At 42.1% G+C, this 7,757-nt stretch overlaps 1 pseudogene; it reads left to right on the forward strand.

The window, feature by feature from the left end:
- The first annotated feature begins 4,097 nt into the window (after positions 1 to 4,097).
- On the forward strand, positions 4,098 to 5,913 carry LOC136171675 (microfibrillar-associated protein 1 pseudogene; annotated as a pseudogene).
- The last annotated feature ends 1,844 nt before the right edge of the window (positions 5,914 to 7,757 follow it).

Genomic DNA, 7,757 nt, shown 5'->3' on the forward strand with positions numbered 1-7,757 from the left:
CTTCCAGCATCAGTAACATGGCTAAGGGCATGGAGTGAACCTGAGAGTTAGGTTTCAAGTTAGAATTCTGTCATTTCCTGGGGGTGCAGCAATGGACATGTCCTCTAAACTGTGTGGCTATGCCCTTATCTAAAATATAAGTTGTGAAGTTTCAATGAAACTTTGTATGTAAGTGATTAGCACAATCACTTTTTTATTAGTACGTAATAAGCATCTAATATTAATAGATAAATAATATACATCATTAATAATGATAATAATAATATTATAGTGACTATGATTCTTCATGACTTCTCATCAATTCCGTCAAAATATGTTTTTGTCTCAAAATATTCATCACTAAGAAATCCAGTTCAATTAAATCCAGCTGAATTACCAGTATTTATTAGGAAACTATTGTGTGTGCTGTGCTGTGTACTGCTGAGATTGTAAGATAGGTAAGGCCTGGCTCCCTGCCCTGTAGCCCATGGTCTAACTGGAAAGACAGTCATGTAAACAAACAATTATGATAACTTGTAATAAGTGCTAAACATGAGCACTAGCAAAGTGCTGTGAGGACTTGGAAGACAGAGGGATTAGCTGGCCAAGGCAGGGGCAGCGGAGCTGGAAGGCCCCACAGAGATGCTGATATTTGAGCTCTCCGGAAGAATGAGTAATGGCTTAGCAGCCAGAAAGGGTATGACATGAATCAAAGCACAAGTCGGAGAATTGCCAGAGAATGTCAAGAACAACAGTTTTGCTAGAATGTAGGGTATGGGGTGGGGAGTGAATTAAGATGAGCTAAAACGCCATTTAACACCTGGGCTAAGTCAAGTGTTGTAGAAACCTGCTACGCAAAATACGGTCCAGGATCAGCAGCAGCTATATCACCTGGGAGATTACTAAAAATGCACATCCTCAGGCCTCACTCCCAGACTTACCAGATCAGAATCTGCCTTAAGGAAATCCCCAGGTGATGTGTATGCACATTAAAATTTGAAAAGCACTGTGGTAGAACCTTAAATGCCAAGCTTAGATGTTACGCTTTTACCCCGTGGCCTGTATGTGTTATAGATCTGGTTTCTAGAAAGTAAGTCTAATAGCAACATGAACAAACAGATCGGAAGGTAGACAGCAGGAAGACTAGATAAGAGACCAAAGTAAGGGCTCTGTTGAGGTAGAGAGGGCACAGAGCAGACAGATAAATGCCCTCTGGTCTTGCCTGTAGTTGTGTGAGTCATCATTACCTAGGAACAATTTCTTTGTATTAAGTACCTGCCATATTCCAAGCCCTGGGCTAGGTACTGAAGGGATGAAAATAAGCTCTAAGTGAAATCCCCTGAAATTTTTACCCTACATAGTGAGATGACTGAGACACATGAAAAGTTAACAACAAAAAAGATGTGGGTGTGTGGGTGCGTGTCTGTGTTACCCATATTTATACACATACCTATATATGAATGTGATCTCCTTTCTTCAGGAATTTCTTCACTGGAGTCAACCATAAAAAAGGCATCGTGAACACAGAAGAAATAAGACTTGCACAGTAAATTAAGGAATGCGGTGAATATATAATCCCATGGTGTTGTTAAAGAATATATGAACATGTGTGTAGAAAACCATTGGGAAACTTGATATGAACATTACATGTCACTGTTATATAACAACGCATTAGGAGCTTGTTGGGAGCACCAGCTGTTGATGAGGTTCAGGAACGTCACTGCAGATCTCACCATTCTGGGCACTCACTCTTAGAAAGGGCCATGAACCTAGACATACTGTAGACAAAGCTTTCTAATGACAGTGGCATGTCTGATTTTTAGGAGATATATGTTTACTTTATTTTTCCTTACTAGGATTATTACTATACTATGAAAAATAAAACAAAAACAAGCAAACAAAACCCTGGTACTATTTCTCTCACAACCAACTAGTTTCTAAGCTTTTAGCAGGGAAGACTTTGGCACTTACCTGGCATATAACTCACTACTTACAGTACCACATTTCCTTCTGATTTTGTTTTAAAAGATCACTACAGAGATAAAGTATATCCAATACTTTACCGAGTCAGTTCACTTCCAATGAATCAAGGACCTAACAGTGACCACTGAGGTTAAACTGCAATCTAACAACAGTACTTTTTTCCAATTAACTTTTTCTAAATAGAGTAATGCTGTCCACCGTTTTGCTCCTGTCCCTACCTTCCCTGTCTTGGAACGAGGGGACAAGCCGGCCATCCTCTGGTCCTGACAAAGACAGAGGAGGAAAGGGGAGGTGAGCCATGGACGGACTGCCAATCTCATGCTAGCTGTAAAAAGGGAAATGCTGAAGCCACAGCAGTCTTTTCGAGAGTCCATTGATGCCAGGCACCACGAGAAGGAAATCTGCATTGGCAGCTTTTGTTATTTTTTAACTTGACCCTGACAATACCTGCTGTGCTACCTGTGCTTTCTGCCAAAGGAGTGTCAGATGTGGGGGGGAGTTTGCACACCTGGTGAATTCAACCTCACAATGCCTCGTGGAGGGAGGAAAGAGAGAAAGGCAACTACAGAAAAGAACACAGCCAAGAAACAGAACCTGGGGAGGAGGAGGAAGAGTAATGAAACAAACAATTTGGCGGAATTCTTGTGTGACATTTTCCGAGATCACGTTACACTCCAGCAACAGCAATAATTAAGTATTATGGCAGCACCAGAGTGTGAGAATACGGCACTCCGGATTAGGATTCTTGTACCTGGAACTCAAAAGGAAACTCTGCACCAGCCGCCGTGTCTCTGATTTTGATGCCCTGTTTGACTGGGCTGTTCCTCTGTGGAGTTCCCAACCACGTGTAATTAAACATCACATGGTTTCTTAATGGACTATCCTTTCCACAAAGGCCTTTTTAAATTTTTTAATCAGTATGTCTGTAGAAAATACGAAGTAATTGCCTTTGCCTATTCCAGTGACGCTGTGACCATTTCTTTAACAGCCCTGTTGATTTGATTGAGGCAATCGGAGGGGCTGAGGGAGAGGTTAGTTTCAAAGATGGTCAAGCCAAGCTGTTAGCAGCAACTGTCACACAACAAGGCCAGGACACAGGACACCACATGGAGCTTCAACAGCCACAGGCCCGGGGACCCATGCGTGTCCTGAGGAGCTGCTTAAGTGCTCCAACCTCCCTCCACACGCTCAAGTCACCCTGAGGGACTTGAGAATGGGGCAGACAGACTGTACTGCTGTTCACTGGACATCTACATTCTCTCCGAGTATGTTTGGGGGGAGGAGTGGGGAAAGTGCTTTCATTCTTGAAAGTGCCGTAAAACATTAAACTTCCAATGTCACTTAGAAGTTTCCACACTTTTTTTTTTGGCTATGTTGGATCTTCCTCAAGGCATAGTCTTCTCTAGTTGTGGTGTGCGGGCTCCCTAGTTATGATGTGCAGATTTTGTTGCCCTGTGGCACGTGGGGATCTTAGTTCCCTGACCAGGGATTGACCACGTCCCCTGAATTGGAAGGCGAATTCTTCACCACCAGACCACCAGAGAAGTCCCTCCACACATCTTTAAACCCATCAGTGTTTCCCTTTTTACTCTGAACTTTCTGTCTCCTGTAATGACCACCCATCAATGTGTTCTCCCATAGACACAAATGTGAGCTCCACAGGAGCTGAAACCTTGTGTGTTTCAAACCCAGGAGAATGCCTGGTACAAAGAAGACCCTCAAATATTCACTGAATGAATAGATACATCTTTATAATGGTCCCAGTTTTCTTAAATCCTAATGAAATTTTAGGCAGAAACTTAGTTTTACATAAATTTGACACCTGAGAATCCTTTCTGTGGCCATTCTAACATCCATTTTAATGTCTCTGAAACCAGAAAAACATTATGATTTTATTTTTCATGTAATTTGTTAATAATGCAGTTACTGCTGTTTGGTGAAATTTAGAGCAAGCATGAGAAACGACAATGGGCTTGATTATTCTTTGAAATTCCTGAGGAGAGCTCTGCCGTAGGTGGTGTTTCTATCAGTCGCGCAGCAGTTTCCAGTGGTCTTGGAGGAGAGGGTTTTCTCTTTTCGTTGACGTTGTAGCTGTTCACTTTGAAATCAGTCGAGTTTCGGGAGCCACCGGCGCTGTCGTCAACATGTCCCAAGCTCACTCATGAAGCAACCGCCCATTCAGTCAACGGCTGGGGCCGACCAGGTTCGCAATGAGAAAGGTGAGATTTCGATGGAAAAAGTGAAGGTAAAACGTTATGTGTCGGGAAAGAGGCCAGACTATGCCCCTATGGAGTCCTCAGATGAGGAGGATGAAGAGTTTCAGTTCATTAAGAAAGCCAAAGAACAAGAAGCAGAGCCCGAGGAACAGGAGGAGGATTCATCTAGTGACCCTCGGCTGCGGCGTTTGCAGAACCGTATTAGTGAAGATGTGGAGGAGAGGTTGGCTCGACACCGGAAGATAGTGGAACCTGAAGTGGTTGGAGAAAGTGACTCCGAGGTAGAAGGAGATCCTTGGCGCATGGAACGAGAAGAGAGCAGTGAAGAAGAGGAAGAAGAGATTGATGAAGAGGAAATAGAACGGCGCCGTGGCATGATGCGCCAAAGAGCACAGGAGAGAAAAAATGAAGAGCTGGAAGTCATGGAGGTGGAAGACGAGGGACGTTCTGGGGAGGAGTCCGAATCAGAGTCTGAGTATGAGGAGTACACAGACAGTGAGGATGAGATGGAGCCTCGCCTTAAGCCAGTCTTCATTCGGAAGAAGGACCGGGTGACGGTTCAAGAACGTGAGGCTGAAGCGTTGAAACAGAAGGAGCTGGAGCAGGAGGCCAAACACATGGCTGAGGAGAGACGCAAGTACACACTCAAGATTGTAGAGGGGGAAACCAAGAAAGAGCTGGAGGAGAACAAGCGGTCTCTGGCTGCCCTGGATGCACTCAATACTGATGATGAAAATGATGAGGAGGAATATGAGGCCTGGAAAGTTCGGGAGTTAAAGAGAATCAAGAGGGACAGAGAAGACAGAGAAGCACTTGAGAAGGAGAAAGCAGAAATTGAACGAATGAGAAACCTAACTGAGGAAGAGAGGCGAGCTGAGCTTCGGGCAAATGGCAAAGTCATTACCAACAAAGCCGTTAAGGGCAAATATAAGTTCCTACAGAAGTACTATCACCGGGGTGCCTTCTTCATGGATGAGGATGAAGAAGTATATAAGAGAGATTTCAGCGCACCTACCCTGGAGGATCATTTCAACAAAACCATTCTTCCCAAAGTCATGCAGGTCAAGAACTTTGGACGCTCTGGTCGTACCAAATACACCCACCTCGTGGATCAAGACACCACCTCCTTTGACTCAGCATGGGGCCAAGAGAGTGCCCAAAATACAAAGTTCTTTAAACAAAAGGCAGCCGGGGTACGAGATGTATTTGAACGGCCATCTGCCAAGAAGCGGAAAACTACTTAGAGTTCAACTACTTGTTCTTCCAGCTGTGGGACACAAGGGGAAATCTCAGCATCTGGTCCTTGATTTGTTTTTACTACTATTCACATGGCCCCTGTATCCAGCCTGCTGAACCTACTGCCATACTTGTGGCACTGGGCAAACCCAGTCTTTGAAAGTACTTTGTGGGGTTTGGACTCATGCCGAGAAGCCCACAAAAAAGCACTGTCCAGGTAGGATTAGAGGCTCCCACTTAGGACTATTTCTGAGAAATCTTGAATGTCATTACTGCTCTGGCTTCCCATATTCACTTGGGACTGTTCCAAGTTTCTTTTTCCAGCTCTGAGCTTGGGTTAGAAACATGGATGGACATGTAAGTGGACAATGTATTATTTCTACCTTACAGGAAGTCTAAAGTCATTGAAAACCTGTTTTGCATTTTTGGGTAAATTTTTCTAGGCAAACATACTTTTTGATCCATTTATGTTCAAGTGTCAAGAAATAAAAAAATCATACACCAAAAAAAAAAAAAAAAAAAAAAAAAAGAAATTCCTGAGGAGGTCATAGCTGAAATGTCTTCAAGGCAAATGCTGACTCAGTAAATAATTACATTTCCTTGTAGAACAAATGCAAATCTATATTAACCTACAGAAATCTCTTTGGCAGTAACAATATTAGTATTAGAACTGTCAAAAGAACTGAGAAAATACATTTGGTGTTAAATAAACATATAGTTAGACACATCGTAGAGGGAAACTCACAGAACCTAACAGGTCATTTGGCAGCAACTCCAGCCCTCTACTAGTGCTGGACAGTTCCTGAGACTAAGTCCAAGAGCTCTCTCTTCCTTCTCTAGCTTTAAATGTTCCAAACTGAAGATGGTGCCACTTCCCAGGAAGAACTTTCCCATAGCTTGTGAGAGGTCATCACTGACAGATTTGTTTCCATCAATTTACTCCAAATTAGCCTGTTGGACAATTCTTTGGCCTGCCTGATGGGTGATGCCTTTTCAGGCACTTGCAGGTAGTTGTCCTGTCTTTGTTTCACTATAAAACATCACAAAGGTCTTGCCTCCTTATCCATGCCCTCAGAGACACGTTTTCATTTTGCAACCTTAAACAAATTGCTTACACGGTGTGTGCTGAAGCACTGTGGAAGCTGAAGACTAAAATTTCACTCTTTGCAAATATGGTCCATTTTGCCTATTCAGGCTTTCTTGAGACATCAGTCCCTCTACCCACTTACTCATTTTCCCTGCAATTCCTTAGAGAGCTGAATTGCCATCTTCAGTAAATTTATTTGAACAAATTCATTACCCTGTTCTCTTCTCCTTCTGCCATCATCCATACTAGTTGATTTGCATAAAGTCTTTTTATTCTCAATTATTCTCTTACTTCTTTTTTTAAACCAAGAGCCCAATTTATAAGGTCTTTATTACTTTAATACTAAATTACAAATTACTTCACCTCACTTTCTGTTCAATGCCAAATGATAAGGGAGAAAACATGAAATGCAATGACAGCCCTATTTAAGCCACATCTAAAAGAAAATTAAAAGTATACTTTGACAGTGTTTTCAGAGATGGGGAGGGGGTAATAAACATAGCCCACAAAATGAACTAACCCACATTACATGGGAATAAAGAGGCCAGTATCATTCTTAACTAAAGCAAGAATAGTTTGTTGTTCAGAGTGCTGGGAGCCAGGAAAAAACTACTTTCAGTGATGAATAAAGACTTTAACTCTTATATGGAGAGGACCAGAGGTATGATTTTAAGATAGTAAGGTTGAAAATTCTCTGGCAGTCCAGTGGTTAGGACTCCATGCTTCCACTACAGGGGACATGGGTTTAATCGCTGATAGGGGAACTAAGATCCTGCATGCTGAGCCACCAAATACATAAATAAAATAGGGTGGTTTGTCTCATTACACCTTGATCCCCTTGTAAAATCCCTTCATTCTTACTTCCTTCTTTCTAAACATGTTTGCAGAGTTCAAAATCCTTATGGTTTCTACCAATGCTGAACAAAAAAAATATAGACTCTTCATGATAAAGGCAAACAGAATACAAAATAAATTTAATCTATGAAGTTACACAAAATATATAGTTTGACACATATTATACACTATTATATACTCACTCCTCTTGCATTCTTCATGTTACATCTGTGATCCTGTTCTTTTAGCAGGATGAGAATAGTCAACATTAGTTCACCATGGCTTCTCTGACTCAACTTTGCTGGCCAATGACTGACTACAATGAGAATGACAATAATGGTGACAATAATAACAAAGAATGTGAACTGAGCACTTATTGAGCTAAGTGCTTCAGTGGCCACAGCAATTGGGGAAATACAAAC

Source organism: Muntiacus reevesi, chromosome 7 (assembly GCF_963930625.1).
Source record: "Muntiacus reevesi chromosome 7, mMunRee1.1, whole genome shotgun sequence".
NCBI classification, from domain to species: domain Eukaryota; kingdom Metazoa; phylum Chordata; class Mammalia; order Artiodactyla; family Cervidae; genus Muntiacus; species Muntiacus reevesi.